The following is a 21,688-nucleotide window of genomic DNA, read 5'->3' as shown; positions in this document are numbered from 1 at the left end:
TCCTGTGAGGGTAGTGGGGGACTGACACAGGTTTCTCAGGGAATTTATGGATACCCTGTCCCTGGAAGTGTTCAAGACCAGGCTGGATGGGGCTCTGAGCAACCTGGTCTAGTGAAACATGTCCCTGCCCATGGCAGGGGGACATTGGAGTAAGATGATCTTTGAGATCCCTTCCAACCCAAACAATTGAATGATTCTATGAAAAAAGAAATCCCTGTATGTGATAGAGAGTCATTCTTCATGTCTTTTAGGTAGTGAGTCGACTTTAGATTTTCTTCTGTTGGAGGATGATGGAGCGTATTTAATACCAGAGCTCCTTGAAATCTTTTTCAAAGTTTTTTTTTCTACCACAGGCTGAGAACTGAATTTGGCAGAGGGGTTGCATTTCCTTGTCAGCTCATCATCCACTCTTCTGATATATATGAAGGGTGCCAAAGGAGCAGCACCTTGACTTCACTGCAGAAGCAGTATCACGACTGAAAAAGGGATGTCAGCCTGAGGTGGAAGATTGAAAAACAGAAAGGAGAGACTAGAGAAATGATGGTAGAGGTTTATAAAATCTGTAATTATCGAAGTATTTTCCCCTCCAGAATCCGATGTCTATTGAGTCTCAACAGCCTATTGCTATTGTGCAGCAGCAGCTGCTGTGAAATCCAAGGGCAAAAAAGTCATGAATCATGTTAATAAATTGCGTGTGGGAGACAGTATGGCTCTCTGTAACTGAGCTGCTTTTCTTGTCAAATATTGCTCTAAAATATAGAGGTCATTGCAGTAAAAATAGTGAGAGGGAACTAAAGATTGAGGCGCAAAGTTCTGAAAAAGCCGAGCAAATACCAAGATAAAGATTGTGCAATCTTAACTGCTGCCTACGGTGTAGTTTATATGTAGACATACACAGACATTTCTTCCCAAGGCCCTTGGTTCATCAGTGCATGTTATTCTAGCTAACAGCTTACTTACACTGGAAAATTATTTTAGTAGCAAACAAATCTGTTCTGTCTTGCTATGTTTCGTTTTCCCTAATGAGTTTACATTTTTTTTTATAGGGAGGCTTTGGCAGTGATCATGTTTCAGTAATTCCCACTGCTTCACCTTCCCCCAGCTGCTTGGTTGTGTTCCCACACTGTTTTTTCTCTGTGTCTCAGTGTGTGTTAGATGACACAAGGGATCACTGTTTTAAAGAAAGAGTATTAATTCTTCTTGAGATCAATTCACATTACTTCTGAGTGCAGCCATGTAAGCACTGGTGACAAAGCAGCTGAAGGGGTAATGCAGAGATGAAAATGACTACTCTGGACTCTGTATCATAAAATCAAGGCTTGAGCTTCATCAGGATTTTCACTCCAAATACCTAACTGTTAGAAAGCTTGTGGCAGTGTTTTATGGACGTACTTAGTTCCAGTTGCCTGAGGAAAACATTCAGGTGTGCTAAATCTATAAGGCATTTTTACTGAAAAATACAATGTTAAGCAGGAGTCCAGGGGGAGATGGGTGTTCTTGGGCATTATCAAAAATACTGCAGTGGAGATCCCTCATGGAGATCACAAATATTATTGACACTGCTCAAATCTGTGCACCTTTCTCTGTGTATATTAAAAGAGACTCATGAAATTAGAAAAATTTTTTAAAATTTTGAATTTTAAACTCAGTCTAGGTGAAGTAGGTCTGGCACAATAAAAATGTCTATGAAGTAACACATTGAAATCAGCCCAACTTCTTTCTCTTCTCTCTCTACGCTTTTCCTCCTGCTCTCCCTTTGGCTTGAGGATATTTTTCCCCTCAGTAGGTCAGACAACTGGGGGTTTTCCAGGCACTCTGGCAGATCTTCATGTTCCTCAGGCAGTTCTCTGTCTGCAGTCAATAAACATTTCTGCAACTCTTCTGTGGTTTTTTTGTATTATGATAATTTTTTTCCTTGTTCCCTTTACTTGTTGCTGCTTTTTGTCTTACAGATTTTTTTGTTACTGCTTTCTCTAATCTTTCCAAGTTTATTTTGTTTTTCACCCCGAAAACAAGTATAGATAGGAATAATTTGCTGTACCCCCTATCCAGTACACACTCCTCTATTTTGTGAGCTGTTATCTCTTCTTATTCTCCCAGTACTCTTTCAGCTTCATTCAGTAGGCAGCCTTTGCTATAATGTATTATTGACTGGTCTTAGCGCCCTTAGTGTGTGGTATAAAACCTAACTGAAAAGAGGTAGTTCCACTTTCTCTCCCCCTGCCATTTCCTTTTTGTTGAATCTGGAGATCCTATGGCTGCTGCGAGGTGAAATGAGTCGCGGAGGTGATACAAAAGAAAAGAAAATTAAATTAAAAAGAAAAATCAAACCCTTTCTTGATCAAGTTGTTGAAATGTCAGTATATTCAGCTACATCATTGCTAGATTTGGTGGAAGGGTTTTTGAGGTGGGAATATGACTGACCTTCCAGCAGTCTGAAATTGCATCAACCTTCATGTAAACACCAATTTATTTTTTGCTTTTAGTCCTATTCCTTTATCCAGTCCATTTGCTGTATCTTCCTTCCAGGCTATGATCCCATGAGCCTCTTTTTGGCAGCAATGCCAGCTGAAGTATTTTAATTTATTTTTGCTGAGATATGTGCTGAAAAGTAACCAGCATCAGTGAGATTCCTGTCCCATTCACTGTATGATTGCCCACACCTTCAAGAGAGCAGTGTCAAGAGTCAGTTTAAGCCAACTGCATGAGTATGTGGCTAAAGAGAGCCCTGGTCTTTCTTTTCCTGCTGCCTTCTGTTTTCCTCTTTGCAGGGTTATAGCCCTTATAAGCTCTTGATGTGTTTAGGGAAACACCTCAGCCCCTGGAGAGGTGCTCCCAGAAACCATTGTCAGAGGACAAAGAAACCCCAGTGGCTTTCCGAAAGTGCTCAAGCCAAATTGGTAAGATTAACGCGTTGTGGAAATAGCACGAGCTTCCTTTGCCACATCTGGGAACACAGGAAGCCATTCCTTAGGCATCTGTCTATCACCCCAAAAATAATTACTGATCATAGTCACTCAATTTACCTAAGAAAAAAAGTAGTATAAAGAGACTGGACATGAGCAAAAGTTGGGGAGAGAAATCCATCATCATTACGGGAGTAGCCAGCAAGCTGCCCTGTATCGTCCCACCTCCTTCGGACAATATAGGGGTGAGCAACCATGTACTCTGTTTTCCTATGCATTATCACTTTGTGTTAACTAGTGAATTTAGATTCTGTTTCTAGTCTTGGTGAATTGATCTGTTGGGGGAGAGGGAGGTTGATTGAGTTCTGTATTGCTGCTTGAGTTCTGTATTAGTGCTTAGGTTTCTATGCTGCTTTGCCTAGAGTGCTTATAGTTATTAGTTATTTGTTATTAGTTAAGCGCAACCATGCAGATTAAGCATTATCAAGGACAGCACAACCCATATAGTAATTGTCACATACTTGTACTAATAAAAGTTATTTCAGGAACTGCTAAGGAGAAGGTTCTTTCCTGCTATTAAGTGGGGTCTCATATCAGCATATCAAAAGTCCTTTCAAACAGTGAGTTTGTCCACTGACATCTCCTTAAGCGAGATGCAGACAGACTGATTTGGGTTTTACAAGGCTTTGATGTTCTGGGGACGCTTACAGCTAATACCTTCATAGAGAAGGTTCTCCCTTGCTAAAGTGTAGTTCCCATAGGAGAATCAAAAATCCTTACAAGAGTGAATCTATCTCTTGATGATGCCTCTTTAAGTGAGACTCAGAGACACTGATTTACGTTGTAAAAAGCTTTGATATTCTGGGGATGCTTATAGCTAATACCTTCATGTAGAAGGCTTTCCCTTGCTAAAGTGTGGTCCTCATAGGAGTATCAAAAATCCTTCCAGACAGTGAATCTGTCCTGCAGTGTCTCTTTAAGTGAGATGCAGACAGACTGATTTAGGTTGTAAAAAGCTTTGATATTCTGGGGAAGCTTATAGCTAATAACTTTATATTAATACAGGTGGGACAAGAAATCTTTGCATTTCTGCCCCTCCTTTTCACATGACACCTCTTCTTCCTCTTGTGACTGTTTTTCTCCTGTCCCTTTCCTGCATGTCCCTCCTGTTCTGCCATATGAAATCACACAGTCTCTCCACTACGCCTTTCTGTAGAACAGTCCTGCCTGTGCTATGGCACAACACCAGACTTTACCTCTTCTGCCTTCTTTTTCTTCTCACATTCACTGAATTGTATGCCTTCATTAGACTGAGAGCTTCTCCTGTGGAAGTTTAGTTTTGTTCATTCATCAGGACAGTAAGTGTAGGGCTATTCCAGACACAGTAAACTCAGCACCAAATTTGAAGAGACACTGCTGAGGAAGATTTTAAAAGCTAACCCCTGGTCTAATTCACAGATGTCATTTCTGGAAATGCAGCTAGGAAAGGATGGATGTTTTTTGGCTTCATGATTGCCCGCTGAAATTAAATACTGAGCTCGTGTGAAAAATATTCCTTGGAAAGTCATGTCCTGTATTTTTCAGGTTAGAAAAACAAATCTAATAGGCCACAAAATGAGGGAAGCTGAGCCAACCTAAAATTACTCCTGAATCACAGCACACAAGGGTGGAGCACCAACAGTTTGTGTCTTATAAACAAAGGCTTATAACAGGTTGCTGGCTACAATGGATCAGAGACATGATAGATCAGTGTGTGGGTATTTAAAGAAGTTATGAGTGGGAGACATGGGAAGGGAGTGAATTCTCTGCCTTCACATTCCGGTAAAAGACTTTCTAGTAACTAGTTTATCCTGATTTTCTATTCAGAAGAACACACACAAGATTTCTTAATCCTAACAAGGTCTCGTTGATTAATTGTAATGATGAAATAGCACTTAATTTCTAAGTGGTGTTTATGTATTCCTTTTGCATCCATAGATTTAAATACCCAGTACAATGCCTCTTGCTCCTTTAATGATCAACAGTACTCTTTAAAGCTCTTTACACTTCTTCCAAGGTTAACTGAATGTATTGTCTGCTGCCACAGCCTTGTTTCTGGCACAGCCTCATTTTCTTTCTTGATTGTCACAGCAAGGTACCAAGTTGTGGATGTCTACATGTCACACAAAGTTCTGTCCCAAACTGAGCATGCCTTCCTTCTGCCCAAATCTCAGCCCTCCAATTCCACCTTAATCTCCTTTGACCTCTCTGTATCATCTGACAGTTCAAGTCATTCCATCATTTCCAAAATCAGGATTTCATATTGACTTTTATGTTTTGTCCAATGTGCCCTCTAATTTTTGGTTATTTCTCTTAAAGCAGCTGATTCTTTTTAATGGGCTTTTAATTGTGATCTGTAATACATCCCCCAAAAGTCCTCATGGTTGTGAACCCTATCTCTAGTTCTGTTATCCATGAACTCGGCATTGACTCATATTTTATTATGGTTATTCACAGCTCTCCATCGCTATTGCTAGCCTGCCTTCTCACACACTTAAACTCAGTACCTTTTTACCACCTCCTTGAGGGCAGCTATCACAGCTTATACTTGGCACAGTACATTCAGGTCCTTCTTTTCTGTCACAAACCTCATTTTCTCCCTTTTTTCCTGTAAATGCTTTACTGCCCTTCCAGTCTTTAGGTCTCTAAATTGAATACTGCTTGCAGTCTCTCTGGAGCTATACATGAAGAATGTGTCTATAGTACCTTATTCCTTCCTACATGTCAATTGAGAAATTCAGCCGTGTTGCCTGTGTCAGCACCCCTGTCACTTCACACCTCAGCTCTTACCAACTTCTCTCTGTGTCTCCTGCGACTTCCACAGTGTTCTCTGAAAGCTCATTCGGAACTGCACTGTGAGGATTATCCTCCTTGCTGACATAATGTCTATGCCTCTCTTCTGGCTTTCCGGTTCATCAGCATGAAAGGCAAACTCATTGTCCTCTTCAAAGTTTCTGATCAATTGACTCTGCACTGACTCAGCTTTATTGTCGCATTGAGCATCAGCCCCCACTTACTCTGTCAGTAACACTACTCTTCACTGTCTCATTAGTGTATTTCTCACACAATCACCTTTGGCCTTTTTACAGTCTACCTCCCCCTTGGAAGTTCCTCACAAACTTTGAAGAAATTAGTCTATGCTGTTAACTCACCCAAGACTTATTTCTGCATTGCTGCCTGGAGCTGTTGCTCAGAGCTGAACATGTAAAGTGCAGTCATCATGCCCTGTGCCCTCCATTCTCTTCGCCAGAACTATTTATTCAGTTGTTTTACTTGTATTTTTGCTACCTACAAACTCTAGTCTTCCCTTTATTACAAATACTTATACAGTTGTTAACAAGTCTTACTGCTGCCAAACCGTGATCTTAAGTAGTTTGTGTTGTATGTCTTATGTTGCTTCAGTAAAAGTTTTGTAAAAATTTTTGCTAATCAGTATATAATATTACACGAGAGATTTTGGGAAGAGCTGCAGTGCCACTGGCTCCTCAAATGTGCTGGCCACTGAGGACCACAGAAAGTCTTGATTTTTGATAAGGAGAATCTTTGTGATAATATATTGTGACAACATCAACATGGTGTTATGAAACCTACATATATCCCTACAGCATTATGAAAGTTCTTTGGTTTTTAATGGCTTTCTACATGTTGAAGTATCAACCTAAAAAGTACAGAATAAGGTAGTTACCTGTGTGAAAGAGCAGAGAGATATATATCATTATCTACTCTACAGATTAAAGTGCACCTTCTGAAGTATGTTGGTGCTTCAATATCTTAGCAAATGTTTTATACTTACCTAGAGAACCAATAGCATTAGTTGCACTGTCAGAATACAGACTACACTGCCCTAGTACTACAGCAAATGCAAGGACAACAGCATCCTCATACTACTGTCCTCCCAATCTGATTTTACTCTAAACTGCTCTTTAACAGGATATTAGAAGGTGCTGATGCATTAGGTGGTGCCTTCCCCCAATTACTTCCTAGAGTGGAAATTAAAATAGAAAAAAGTAAAAATCAACTGCCTGTGTATAATTGTACAAACTAAAAACCGTTAGTGAAGGTTGCCAAACATGAGTATCACCTTCTCCTTTGAATTATGTTGTTTATTTCTTCTCTCCCCTCCGAATTTGGATGACAAAAATTCCCCAAATGGTAGGATTCCTCTGTGATAGTAATGCTTTCCTCAAGAAACACATACTTGCTTGAAGTGCCTGAATTGTTTGCTGCAACATCAATTCCAATTACTGCTGCAGCAGAATCATCCTCTTTGGAAACTTATCTATCAAGTGACACTGCTGCTACTTATGCCTCTCGTTTTTGTCACTGTTTTATGTGTTCATGCACGCACTCACATATTTAAAAGGTAGTGCTTTAATGAAAAAAGTCCATAAGGCATCAGAGGGAATGCACTTGCAGAAGCAAGCAGCACTGGATAGCAAGGTGTAGTCTTTTTGTCTCTCTATATAAAAGACAGTTTCACTGTATCATGGCTGTTAGGATCTCTGTGTCCAGTTTATTAGCTTAGTCCTGCCTTCCAGCTCTGATGGGTATTTGTACTAACTGTACATCCAGAAGCTTTCTACATAGAATCATAAAAACAACTGGTTTGGAAGAGGCCTCTGAGATCATCAAGTCAGTCCATCAGCAGGAGGAAGAGGTAGTGCCATACCACAGTATTGGCCATTGCTTATTCAGCCTAGATGTCTGAACATTGGAGAAAATGGAAAATGAGGGCGGAAGACCTCATTTTAGGATGTGGACTGTCAATTTTTGAACCATCTGGGCATGTCAGACTCTGAAACCATTCTAATTATACAGAGAGCCAGGGACCAGCCAAGGCAGGAAGCTACCTCAGGAGATCACCTGGTCTAAAACCTCCCCAGAGCACAGGTCAGCCAGTTGGTTCCAGCTTGTACTAGTGCATGGGGTTATTCCTCCTGGGGTGCAGGATTATGCACTTCTCTGTTGAACTTCATGAGGTTCCCATCAGCTCATTTCTCCAGCCTGTCAAGGACCATCTCAAGGGCAGTACAACTCTCTTGTGTCCTGGCCGCATCTCCCAGTTTTGTACCAAGAGCAAACTGGCTGAAGATACGCTGTCCCATATCCAGGTGGCAATTGAAGATGTTGAACAGTCTTGGCTCTGCATCATCCCCCAATAGGGGTTGGTTTCCAGATGAACTAACTGCTGCTGATCACAACTTTTTGAGCTCAGTTCCATCAGTTTTTATTCCACCTCACGTATTTTTATCTAGTCCATAAGTCATCAGTTTTTCTATGAGGATGTTATCAGAGACAGGCTTGAAAACCTTGTTAAAGTCAAGACAACATCGCTGCCTTCCCTCATCCAATAAACTATATATTTTATTGAGGAAGGCTTGATTTTTCCTTACTAAATCCTCACTGGTCCTAGTCACTTTCTTGTCCTTCATGTGTTTGGAAATGATTTCCAGGAATTATATGCCCCATCATCTTCCCAGGAATCAAGGTGAGGCTGACCCGCCTTTAGTTCTCTTATGGCTCTTCTTGAAGTAGGGGTGATGTTTGCTTTCTTCCAGTCCTGAAGTAGGGGTGATGTTTGCTTTCTTCCAGTCCTCAGAAACCCCTCCTGATTGTCACAGCCTTTCAAAGATGATTGAGTGGCCTCACAGTGACATTGCCCAGCTCCATCAGCTGTCATGGGAGGATCCCATCAGATTACAGGGCTTTGGGTATGTCCACGTTGTTTATATGCTTCTTTACTTGACATTCTCCTCCACTGAGGATTAAGCCTTCCTTGCTCCAAACTTTCCCATTAGTCTTCTAGGGATTCCTGCAGGCTGGTTTTTACCAGGCATGATATGCTGTGGCCTTTTCCTTGTTATGTGTTCCCAGATCCCTTGCCTCATTAAGTAGTGGTCCCACATTTTCCCTGGTCTTCTCTTTGCTGCTGATGTACCTGTAGGAGCTCTACTTGTTGTCCTTCACATCCCTCACTAGACTCAATTCCAGATGGTTGCTTTGTTTCTTAACTCCATCCCTAAACATAGATTTCTGACTATCTTATTGATTCAATTTATCAGCCTCTGAAACATGCAGGAGGTGCCCAATGCAGCTGCTGAAAATACATGTTGTGTCTAATAAACTTAATGAAAAGCAAAAGCTGTGTTTAGTTGTGTCTTTTTACTTAATTAAAATTAAAATGACACATCACTGTATGTGCAGGCTGAGCCTTAATCTAAAAAGAGTGTCAGTTGGTGTTAGGCTCATTATTGACAGTGCCCTAGTTTCCATTGACAGAGTCATTAAAAGTTTTAGTCCACAAAGTCAGGAAGAAGTAGTGACTGATAGTCCTGAACTAAAATAAGGGGAAAAGACAAAAAAAGCTCAAACCCAACCTGTTTTGTTAATCCATCCATGTACATGAAAACAGCACAGCAGGATTGGGGAACTAATCCCATTTCAAATCAGATGCCTGCTGGTTCCATTTAATGAGTATTACCTCTGTTTCTTTTTTAACCCTAAAATTACTTAATACATATAACTGCATTCTGTTTGGGGTTTTTAAATTATTATATTTTTTATCTCTTCTGATAAGGTTCTTGCTTCTTTAATTGGACCAAAGATGGATTGCTAAATATCATCTTTACTGCCAAACCACATGCTGAATGTCATTAATATGGAAATACCTAGTAAATGGAATTGTAGAGTTTTTGTGAGCATTGGTACTAATGAAATTTCCTACAGATTTGTACCTTGTGGGTAAACTCTAGTGTGTAGGGAGGAATAAAATAATGGAAGATTGTCTTAGGGATGAAACATTGGAAAACATCTCTCTCCTCACACATCTCTAGTACTTAACAAATATTTGATACTCTCACACTGCACTCTTTTCCAGTGTAAAGGCACTGTCAAGATCTCTCCATGCTCCATGCCCACTTTTATTAAATTTGCAAAAAAATAATGTTGTGACTTTTGTCTCTCTGCCAAATAAGGCTGATATTGGAGAAAGATCCAAAACCTATTAATAGAGGTTAAGGAGAGGCATTTTTCGTTACCCTGTGCCGAAGGCCATGTCAGCAGAATGAGTGACTGTGTCATGTACCATTTTAATTTAGTAATGCTTATATCCCTTGATATAAGTGCTCTCACAGAGTCCAGGATAAGGAAGAATTAGTGATCCAATTCTGTTGATTATCAATATAGCTTGATACTAGTCTGGTAGCTATGTAATGATATTAGGGGAAATAAAAATATATTTATTGTATTATTCAATGTAGACATCAACTACCATCCTAGTACTGCTTATTCTCTCAGCATCTACTATACTGTTATTATTTTTCTGTTTGCTTTAGACATCCTGGGGAAAAAAATTCTCATTCTCAAAAATGTCTTTATCTTAGATGATATCAAACATGTTAAAATGGGTAGTGACATAATTAAAAAATTACCTTCTTATGCAGTTGTTTATGTAAGGCAGTAATAATTTCTTCAACATTCTTTTCAGCCCTAGACATCCTCATCATCCTCAGTCAGTTTATTTGTTTAGTTTTCAACCCAGGGCAGCTTGTTCATGTTTACAAGCAGGCAAAAGAGTTCCCTTAATGGCAAAATATTTACAGTAGCATACTTGCAAAATACCTGATGTCTTAATAATACCTGATGTCATGAATGGGGAACTTGTGACTTTAAAAATCAATTAAGTAAGGCCTGTCTATGCAGTTGCTTCACCACAGAATTGTCAGCAGACCAATTCTTATATTTTTCATACACATAAGGCTTTGCATCTTGGAATCAGTGACTTGCATAAGGATATTTATCATCATACCAAATCATTATTGGTTTTCCATGTAGTTTGATTCTTTGTACTTCTTAAGCAGCAGCTTAAAACGCAAACTGTTTTAGATGGGTGAATCAGGAACATAACAATTCTCCATGACACTACGACAAACATTATAACACCGAGAAAAGAATAAAAGGTTAGAAACGCTGGGCTGTCGTGATTATCAGAAGACTTAAAGGTGCCTGGAACTATGGGAAATTTCTACCTGTAAGTATATGTCACACATAAAATTGTATTTCAGCAAACAAAAACTATACTCTGTGGACCAGAGCAGTTGAAAGGACAAGACAGCACAGCAGTGGTGACCTACTGGAGCAAGCTGTGCAGTGACTGGCATGCAGCTCTGGCTCTATTTCAGTAAAACAGTATGTGACCTCCCAAATCAGAATGCAATTTGAAACATTAAATGACCAGACATATCTTTTGGCAATGCAGTCATTAGCCTTCGACTTTATCTGCAGCCCACAAGGCCACCTCTTACATCAGAGTGATGCAATGCCTACTAATTGAAAGTCAATTTTGTGCCAGCCAAGGGCACTGGCTGCAATAAGCAGACACAAATGTGTGCAGAGGGGAACATATTTTCATTATTTCTTCCTCTGACTCCCTTACTCTACCTGCCATCTCTCTTTGCTACTCTTTATCTCTCCACCAGCCCACACAAAAAAGACCCTGAAGGCACAGCTTTATTGGGAAGGAAAAAAAGTGGAATGACATATTCTGACCATAAGGAATAGTCTTACTATTAGGAACTATTTGAAATTTCCTTAAGATGTTTCTTGGTAAAGTAAACTAGTGAAGAAGTATGTCAAATAGCACTGCTATTCATTTTTTGAAGGGAGAAGTAATAACTGTTTTGATGAAATCTTGAGGGTCATGAAAAAAATCTGAATGAAACTTCTTTTCCTTTTCTGTGCAGGTTTATTTAGATTCTGTTTATATTCACAAGATATAGAGGATTCAGATTTAACATTTCACAAGTCTGCCAGATGCTCAGTCAGCTTTTAATATTTCTGGTTAGTACTTTTTTTAAAAAAATGGATTTCACTTATTCACTGACATATTTCTCTAGGGCACATTTTTGTACCAGCTATAAAAATCCTAGCAGAAAGAGATTGTTGACTTGGAGATTTTCTGGATCTTAGACATTTAGAAATATATTTCATAAGTAGAATTAAATTATTGCTGAGTGTAGGAGAGGCCAAAGTAGCATGTTTCTCTTTTGAATTATTGCAGGTTTTGCACATAACAGGATCCTGAATGCAGCTTTTCTGACTGCACATACTGGGAAAAGCACCCAAGAGACATTAATACCAAAATTTGGAGAGGACTGCCGAAGTGAATACATGTAGGAGGAACCAAAATTATTAGAATGTATTTGGAAGGACTAGTAAGATGTAACTGGAGGAAAGTGAAAATCACAGTTGACTATTGGGAAGTGACCTCTGTCATGAGTATCCCAAATTTTGGTGCTACCATACAGTCATATAGCTCACTCGCATAAAATTTCATGAATTCACTGGTAAGATTCCTATTAATTTCAGTGGCTTTTGGCCTAAAGGGTAGCAGTCCATTCAGTTGTTATCTTTCTCAGTTTTCTGTATGCTTTCTCACATGGATGTGTGGAAACTTCCTGTTTCTTGCTGCAAATCACCTGGCTGCTCAGACTGTGTGTTAATACAGAAAATTTGACCAAATCCAGAAAACTGAGATGCTTTATTGTGCAAAATGCAATGAATAGTGACATGCAAAGCTGCTTTATAGCTATAGCAGGCACAACCCTGATTCATATGTCATCTAAGCTATGGAGATCTCCAAATTGTGCACATCTCACCAGTGTGACTTTGGTTTATCTTTACATTTCAGAACATGAGTGAGGCTTGTGAGTATTTTATTTTTTGTCACTTTCTCATCTCATGCTTTACCTCTTTAATTCCTTTAGGCTTGTTACAGAAATTGTCACCTGAGGATTAAATTCAGCAAGGAAAGTGTTAACACAAGAGGAGCCTGCCTGACTTGCATGCTGATGTTAATGGAGCTGTGAATTGTGTCATATTAGCCTCGTTTGCTTCCCATATGCTTATTCTCATTTTCCCCTCAGAAGCTGCAACTCCACTTTTCATCTTCATTTGTATGCCCAAAATGCAGCCAGCTTAATTACCAATTATACCCATACTCATTTAAAAGCTAAATCAACTGGAAACAATGCTAAAAAGTGTCTCCCTTGAGGAAAACTAAAGACTTTGTGTTAATTTTCTTCACATATTTTGATTAGTATAAAGCACTGTGTAACTTACAAGTTAATCTCCCCAAATGATGTTAATTTTAAATTGAGATGACACATGGATACTCATGGGACGACAGTCAGAGCAACCTGCCTTCTCTTCCACCTTCAACTCTGACCTGCTGTGCAAAATCATCTCTCCCTAGGAAACTGTCAATGAAGCACTATAGCACCCAACTCTGCCAGCAGCTTTTTATTTATGGTCACCTTTTTCTGCTTTATTTCTTCACTGTCTATCTTGTACTATTTCATTGAGTTTGAAAGTCCCAGGTGAGTTTTTTCATAATGAAATTTCTTCCATCTTAGGAAATGAGAACTCCATAAACTTCCAGGAAGGTTTCATGGGACCCATGGAAAGCATAATAGCTGTTTGGCTTGATATAGTAGTGATTGCCACAGAACATGCATTCTCCAATCAATACTGCAAAACTCTCAGACACTCTTTAGCTCCTGAATGAATTTACAGTTCCTAGTGACAGTCTCCTTTACTTCAATAAAGGCTACAGGAGCTATAAGAAAAGGAAACTAGATTAGGAAAGCTGTCATCATTATTTATGGAATATTTGCATGCTATAATTTACCAGTTATTTGGAATGTACCACCGTTTGCTTATGGAATATGCAAGACGTGTTCCAGCTGTTCTTTTTCGCAAATTAAAAGGTATAAGGTACTGAAAATTCTGTGGTTTTTTAATAAAAATAATAGAAAATATAGTGAATGCTTGGAAATGAGTGTAATGCTCATACAGTGATGAACTTGGTGAATTTTACATTGTGTGAGCAGAACTTAAGACTGAATTGGTTGTTGTGTGCCCCCCACATGCATGGCAACCCATATTCTCCACTCAGTGCCACCTGTACCCATCCCTCATCTTCTTTTGAGAATGAAAGGTCCCAATCCTGCTTCCATTCTGGGAAAAAGGTGACAGAAAGCATTCATAGCTCCCTCATCTCAAACAGTTCACAAAAGTTTTAGCCTCTGACTTAGCAGAGAGGTCCTAATTCCAGTTCCCTTTTTAGACACGTAGATATGACTAAACACAACTTTACAATAAGGTTAACATGCCACTCTGCATTTAACATTCCCTCTGTTTCATCTCTCTTTGACTATTTGACCTGTATGTGTTCTATGGACACCTGTCTGGCTGTGAAGGATCTTAGTAAAAGAATAGTTTTGCCATTATTCCAGGCAAAACTAGGATTTTGCCCTGTATGTATCTTTCCTATTAATTATACCATCCTTTCTCTAAAAATATGAAGGTAAGCTTTAGTTCTATTCAGGTTGCAGTAGGAAGGCCTGAGGGAATATGATTGACCCTTTTTAGTGCACTGAACAGGTGAATGACAGAGAAAAATCTCAAACACCGAGGAACAGTGGCAATATAAAAAAAAATGTATATAGAGTGGTACGGTACATTTCATCTTGAAACCTAGTATAAAGTCCTAATAATCAGAAAAAAGAAAGTTATTTAAAGCTGTGTGATAAGAAACCTAGACAACTTTCAGATGAGAGTTCCTCAAGTTTATGGAAAGAATGATATGAATACCTGTGAGATCCAGGTATTGGAGTCAGTGACCCAAGTTTTCCATTCTTGTCTTATTTCTGAGGTCATTTGTCCTTAACATCACCATGGAAGCATATAGAACTATTGCAGTGAGTCCAAAGAAGGGCCACCAAGTTGCTTAGAGGGATGCAGCACCTCTCCTGTGAGGAAAGGCTGAGGGAATTGGGACTGTTCAGCCTGGAAAAGAGAAGGGTTTGGGGTGACCTAATTGTGGCCTTCCAGTACCTGAAGGGAGCGTACAGGAAAGATGGAGAGAGACTATTTGCAAGGGCATGGAGTGACAGGACAAGGTGCAATGGTTTCAAACTGAAAAAAGGAGATACTAGATAAAACTTCTTCCCTTTGAGGGTAGTTAGGCACTGGAACAGGTTTCCCAGAGAAGCTGTGGATGCCCCATTCCTAGAAATGTTCAAGCCCAGGTTGGATGGGGCTTGTAGCAACCTGGTCTAGTGGAAGATGTCCCTGCCCATCGCAGGGGGTTGGAATGAGATGATCTCTAAGGTGTTTTTCAACCCAGGCTATTCTATGATTCTATGATTGTGTCATATATACATAAAATACAAAAAATAGAGATGAAGCTACAGTCCAGGCAACATATGTTTCCCTTTCACCAATTTTTCTTTTTTCATATTTCAGCCTCACTTTTCTCACAGCACTTGACACTTTTATTTAATTCTCAGTTCCTGGGATGTATATGACATTGTTTTTTTCTTTCATCCAAAGGGCAGGTTCACAAAATTCTAATGAAGGGCATGAGTGCACTGCACTGGTTGAAAAACTGACAGGCAAGAAAAAACCCCCAACTTTTGAATGTACCTAAAAGGGCATTTTTCTATGAAGATCTACATAGTGGCTTAAAATACTGGTTTTGAGGGAATTTCTGCTCTGGCAGTTACCAGTGGGAGTTACCCTGGGGAAGGGCTGGTGTTTTTGGAAACACTATGTGAGAAATTCACATTTATGCACCCCTTACTTTGCACTGGAGGTGGTAGTGTGATTCACTAGTCATCTTCTGGTCTTCTATTTTGTAGCATGGAGAAGGAAGTACTGCAATCCATGCATGGAGTTCTGCACACAATGTTTCAGCATGATTTGAAATAACACATTTACAGGAGTTTTGCAGAAACACTGGCATTACCCTCACCTGTGCCTCACTCTGCAATACAGCATGGATCATCTTACTGCTTAGTGAGTTCTATAAGCTTTCTGCTTCACGGTACTCAGCACCTTGTACAAGGATTAAATTCTGAGAGCACAGCAGGTGTGTTCCTAAGTTTAGCTGCTCTATTTATAGTGTTTTCCTGTAAGCATAACACTGCAATTGTCACTCACACTGTCTTCCTCCAATTCATCATGACACCAAGCTGGGGGCATAATAAACATCCTTTTATGAGTATAGTCTTCTTGGTGTTATGAAAATTGATTGACTAAACAGCATCACATGGAATTAAACAAAAAAAAAAAGAAAAGAAAAAGAAAAATAGCTTATTATGAAGGGAAGTTAATGACTACAGCTACAGGAAACTGAGATGAATTTTAATATAAAAATTAGTTTTATTTATTAGTTTATAGTTTCAAGTGATAAATTTACATCAAATTGCTTGAGAAAATGATGTAAAAATTCAGTAGGTCAGATTTTCTACATAATGCAGCGAATAAAATTAAGAGCACAGGATAAGTGATTATTGCATTTTAAAGCTGGTCATTAATTTCCAGTTAACTGTCCAGTTAATTGGTGTTGTAAGTTACAAGAGTAGATAGACCAACACAACCATTTGCTTTTTTCTGAAGCTGGTGAAGAACAGACTATGGTAAATGATTTTGGGGCAAAGAACTGCAGCAAGAGAAAAGAACCTGCAAATCTTTTTTTTCAATTAATGTTTTGTGTACAGGAAGCATTAACAGTGATGTGGTGGTTTGTGATATCTATTTGCTAAAGAAATTCTTGTGGACCACTGGAAGCAGCTTTGTCATTGTGCAATGTACTCTAGTTCTGCATCAGACACAGGTGATGGAGGGAAAGTCATCAGAAAACAGCAGAGCTCAAAACAGGAAATCTTCTGCACATGGACCACGTCCTTGCCCTCTGAGAAACCTTTACAACACCGCAGCAGTGCAAAAAAGTCAGTAAAACTGAAAATTTGGTCTGTGTTTTCAAATCATATGTGGGTTCTTAAGGGGAGTGATATTCTCTTAGGTTAGACCAAGGTGACATTTTGAAGACTTTCCTCACAGCAGAGGTGCAGAAACATGATCTGTTTTAGATAAAAGCTTAGATTTTTTGAGCACCCCTTTATAAGAGTGAATTAAAACTGCAGCTAATTTTACTACAGCTAAATTAAAGAAAGTGCAAGGTTCTGTCTTTTAAAGCAGAGGCTCTCTCCATTTTTTTCTCTGTAGTGGTGGCATAACATTTACATTTCCACAGATAATGAACTAGATCCTTCTGGCACATAAGCCCCACAGGGGGCTCATTCCCAAGGCTGAAGTATTATTTTACTTTCCATATGCTCTACATGGAGCTTGAGGTAAGCTATTCTTAATGCCTTACAAGGATCACCATTTCTTGAAAGCAAACATGCTTTTCATTTTCTTTTTTAAACAGTAAAGATCTTATTACTGCCTGTCATGGCTTCTTCACTGCACTTGCTATTACTGCTTTTAATTGGTAATTCACTGGGTTTGGAGATGAGGTTTTAGAGCCCATAAAACCACAGGGAGCTCACTCTTAGTCTAAATGGACCTTCTGAGAATATGGAAAGATTCAACAATGTTACTCACATCTCACAAAAGGCCATGAAAAGCAGTGTTTATTACTTTTAAACATTTTCACAGTAAACTGCTCCTTCCCATAATTATGTTTATTTCCTCTTAGTCCTTAAGTACATTCCAGGTAGGAAATTAAATTCCAAGGAAACACTCAGCTTTTTTCTGCCAGGGATCTCTCCCAGACCAGTTCCTTTGCTCTTTCATCCTAAAGTGTTCATACAGCTGCCTTAGTCTCTGCGAAGGATTAGCATAAAAATCCGTATTAAGGGACAAGAGATCTGTCTTCCAATTATGGAAATGGGATCAGTAGGATGCAATTGCAATGCCCTCCTGATTCAGAGGTCTCTTAAAGGGTGGATCCTCTGGGAAGCTTTCTGCCTATTGGCTCTTCCCCAGGAGGCTGATGCTTGGTGGTGCCTCCCTTTGGGATACGCAGGTAGCAGCACCATGACACGGAAAAGGACTTTTTACAAGAGCCTATAGTGACAGGACAAGAAATGGAGTATTACATTAGATATTAGGAAAAAATTCTTTACTATGAGAATGGTGAGGCACTGGAATAGGCTGCCCAGAGAAGTTGTGGATGTCCCATCCCTGGAAGTGTTCAAGGCCAGATTGGATGGAGCAACTTGGTCTAGTGAAAGGTGTCTTTCTGCAGAGCAGTGGTGTTGTAATCAGTTGATCTTTAATGTGCCTTCCAACAAAGGCCATTCTATGATTCTGTGTGTCAAAGGGAAGATCCCACTGACTGCTACGGAGCAGTGAACAGCCAGTGAATGCAGTGGGTCAGCCACCCAACACCTAAAAGTGAGCTGGCAGTGAGGTATGCCTTAGGAGTCTGGCTGTGAAAAAAAGATAGACTTGCTGGCTGGCTGATGGCAGAGGAGGTTATGGGTACAGGAGCACTGGGAGAGGAAGATTGTTTGCTGTTTCCATTGACTCCTTATAGCGTGATCATTGGATACGCAAGCTTTTACATACTGAAGTATTTCCCTGTGTTTCAAAACACCTCTAGCAACACCTGAGCCCCTACAGCCTTTTCTGAGCTCCAGTAACCTGCCTGCAGTCCTAAAGCAATCCAGGGTCAGTTCAAGGCTTTTCCTGCTGTTTATTCCCTGGGTTATCCTACATCTGTTTGTACTTTAGGGCCTTTGTCAGACTCGGACATGACCCATGTGGTCTGGAATGTAACCAAATGTGAAAAAACAGAACCATAGAATATCCTGAGCTGGAAGGAACCTACAAGGGTCACTGAGTCCAACTCCTGACCCTGCACCAGACCAACCCCAAGAGTCAACAATGCCTGAGAGCATTCTCCAAATTGAACTCTGTCAGGCTTGGTGCCATGACCACTTTCCTGAGGAGCATGTTCCAGTGCCCATTCACCCTCTGGGTGAAAAACTTTTTCTAATATCCGACTTATACCTTCCCTGACACAACTTGAGGCCATTCCCTCAGGTCCTGTCACTGGTCATCCCAGAACCAGTGTCTGCCCCTCCTTTTCCCCTCATGAGGAAGTTGTAAGTGCAATAAGATTTCCCCTCAGCCTGCTCTTCTCCAAACTGAACAGACCAAGTGCCCTCAGCTGCTCCTTATATGAATCTAGGGAGTTAGTCTGAGTGGAGTGAGTGCAGGTGGTCCAGTAAGTTCAGCAGTTCCTGGGGAAGTCTCTGAGGTTGTGTGATCCCTTTGTGAAACCAGGGAGCAGCACCTGCAGGTGAAACAGGAGCATAGCTGACCGGGGAATCTGCAAGCGCTAAATGTAAGGAAACGTGAGGAGAAGGGCTGCAGTGACTTTCTTGCTCTTATGTGTCTCATTTCTATGCCTCTGAGACCTCTGTTAGACATTGTTTTCTGGTTTGTGCTCAGGCTGGCTTCCTAATTGTGCCAGCCTTTTCAATGTCTTTTTTTATACCCACAGAAATTCACTTACAAATGAAAGGCATATATAGAACTATGGTAAAGAAGACAGGCAATTCACAAAGGAAACAAACTACTTCCCTTTCTCAATATTACCTTGTTTTCTAAAGACAAAAGTTTTCAGTGACTGTACTGCAGTGTAGTAACTTGGTAAAAACACTGTTACTGGTAACTGTCCACAGTCACAGGATTTGTACTGATTGTGCAAGACCTCAGGATGAAGCTTTGTCAGATTTTATTTAAACTTCTGTTGGCCTGCCTGGAGCTTTGTCTTTACATGTTTTTAAAGTAGCAGCAATCTTTCTAATGGCCAGGTGGCTATGCCAATGCTTTTTGTCTTTGGTTATCTTTGTCTGGTATGACTGTAATTTTACTTAGATATAGTCAGAAGCAGTTACTTTGCACAGAACAAGATATTTAAGAATAGCACAAAGCAATGGTGTAGGAAAACACAACACTGGTATGACAGTAGAGGCCCTGAGAAGTGGAGAGCAGGATGCTGCTTAGAGGTGCACAGGCATGAGATGGTCAGAGTTGGGGCACAGGCACAGGGTGACCCTGAAGACCCCACAGCTGTGCACATCTCATCCACAGTTAATTATGGAAATACAGACATGGAGCTAAACTAAAATAGGATAACAATAAGCACAAAGGAAAAACTATGTACAACACAGCATTTCTGGTAATTGAAATGTACCATGAACCGCATACCAGTGAAGAAAAAGCAAGTTTGAAAGTGTTAACAAACATATAAAAATTACCTTAAGCAGATCCTAAGGGGAGGAAATAGACACCATCAATATCAAACTCCTCCTGATGAAGGAGTCAGGATGCTGATGGCTCACTATACCCCTCCACCCAGACTGAAACCACTGACTTTGTGAATCAGAGAGACCGCACCAGGCTAGCATAACACCAGAAAAAAAAAGTTATTAAAAGTGTGTATATAGCATTTTTAATTCTATTGCATTATAATTATTGTCATCATCAAGTGACTACTAACTGAGACCAAAAGGAAGAATAGTGTTGAAGTCTCAAGTACAGGATGATACTTGCTTGGTGAAAACCCGTGCTCAAGTAGAAAGGACACCTTAATTCTCCCACTGAGGAAAATCCAAAAGAACAGAGGTGTTATCTGTTTCTTTTGGCAGCAATGACTGCACTGCTGCAGCACCCGTGGACTGTCACAGGGAACTGGAAAGAAATGAGAGATACACAAGGGCTGTAATGGTAAGAAGAGATTATTTGAAGGAGAAAGACACATTTCTGTAGGAAACCTGGCTTAAAAGTTCTGTTGGTCATGGAAAAACGATTGCCATGACACTTCTGAATATTACATCACATCACATTAAATGATTTAATGTAAGAAAAATTTCCTGTCATTTCGGCGAAATTTCAGTTCAGACCCTGGATTTGCAGGAAGCTCAAAAGATACTTTCATTTACAACATCAACTATATGGATTTTATTGCAGTTTTTTTCTTCAGATCAAGGACTTTTGAATATAACAGAGTCATTGACTTGTATTCTTTGATTTCAGTGACTTCATACTCATGTCATAATATTGTTGAGGATTCATTTTTAAGAAGTCTGATGATGGGGGAAGTGCATTTCCTTAGGAATTCTGAAAGTACATTTCAGCAAGGATGCTAAAGAAAAGAATATCCTTTGAAGTACAGCTGAGTGCCCCAATTACTATAATTTTTGTAATTACTTTTTTTCCCCTTTTGAAATTGAAGTAGATTAATTGCAATTTCTCCTCACTGAAACAGTGGGATGAGAAAAATTTCACATTTAGAATGAGCCCTCTTCAGAGTCACAGCATGATCCCATAGCCCGAAAGTCTGAGGGCAGGAATTTGCTCTGGCATTGGAAATACCATTAGAAGCATTTGGATTATTACGCCTGTGCAGAAATGGAAGTCACTTTTCAGACATTTAGGTCTTAGTGCTGATGAGAAGCCTTCTGCAGGGCTGTAGAAGTAGTCCTTGATCTCCTACAAGGACAGGATAATGAGCCCTATCTGTCCGTCAACAGTAGCAGGCCTAGGCCGAGAGTCCTTTGGCAGAGAGAGATACTAAATTGATTTCTGTACTTATGTCAAATAGTTTCAGTTGATTCCAGTGGAGATAATTCTTCATTCAAGCAAAAATCTTGGCTTGAACGCAAATGTTCCTTCATAGGCATTCAATGAATGAAGCACAACAATGCATACATGGCCTTCGTTAGTTTGTTTATTACTGATCATCTGGCTGAAGATATGTGAATCTCTTTTGACTTGTTCTCCATTGCAAAAATGATGCAAATACAAGCAGAGCTTGACCCAAACTATCCAAAGAATTATTTTGTACTGTGCAGAACATTTGGAGCATTACCCCTCCTGGG

This window comes from Pithys albifrons, chromosome 1 (genome assembly GCF_047495875.1).
Source record: "Pithys albifrons albifrons isolate INPA30051 chromosome 1, PitAlb_v1, whole genome shotgun sequence".
Lineage (NCBI taxonomy): Eukaryota > Metazoa > Chordata > Aves > Passeriformes > Thamnophilidae > Pithys > Pithys albifrons.
Note: the sequence above shows the minus strand (reverse complement) of the source record.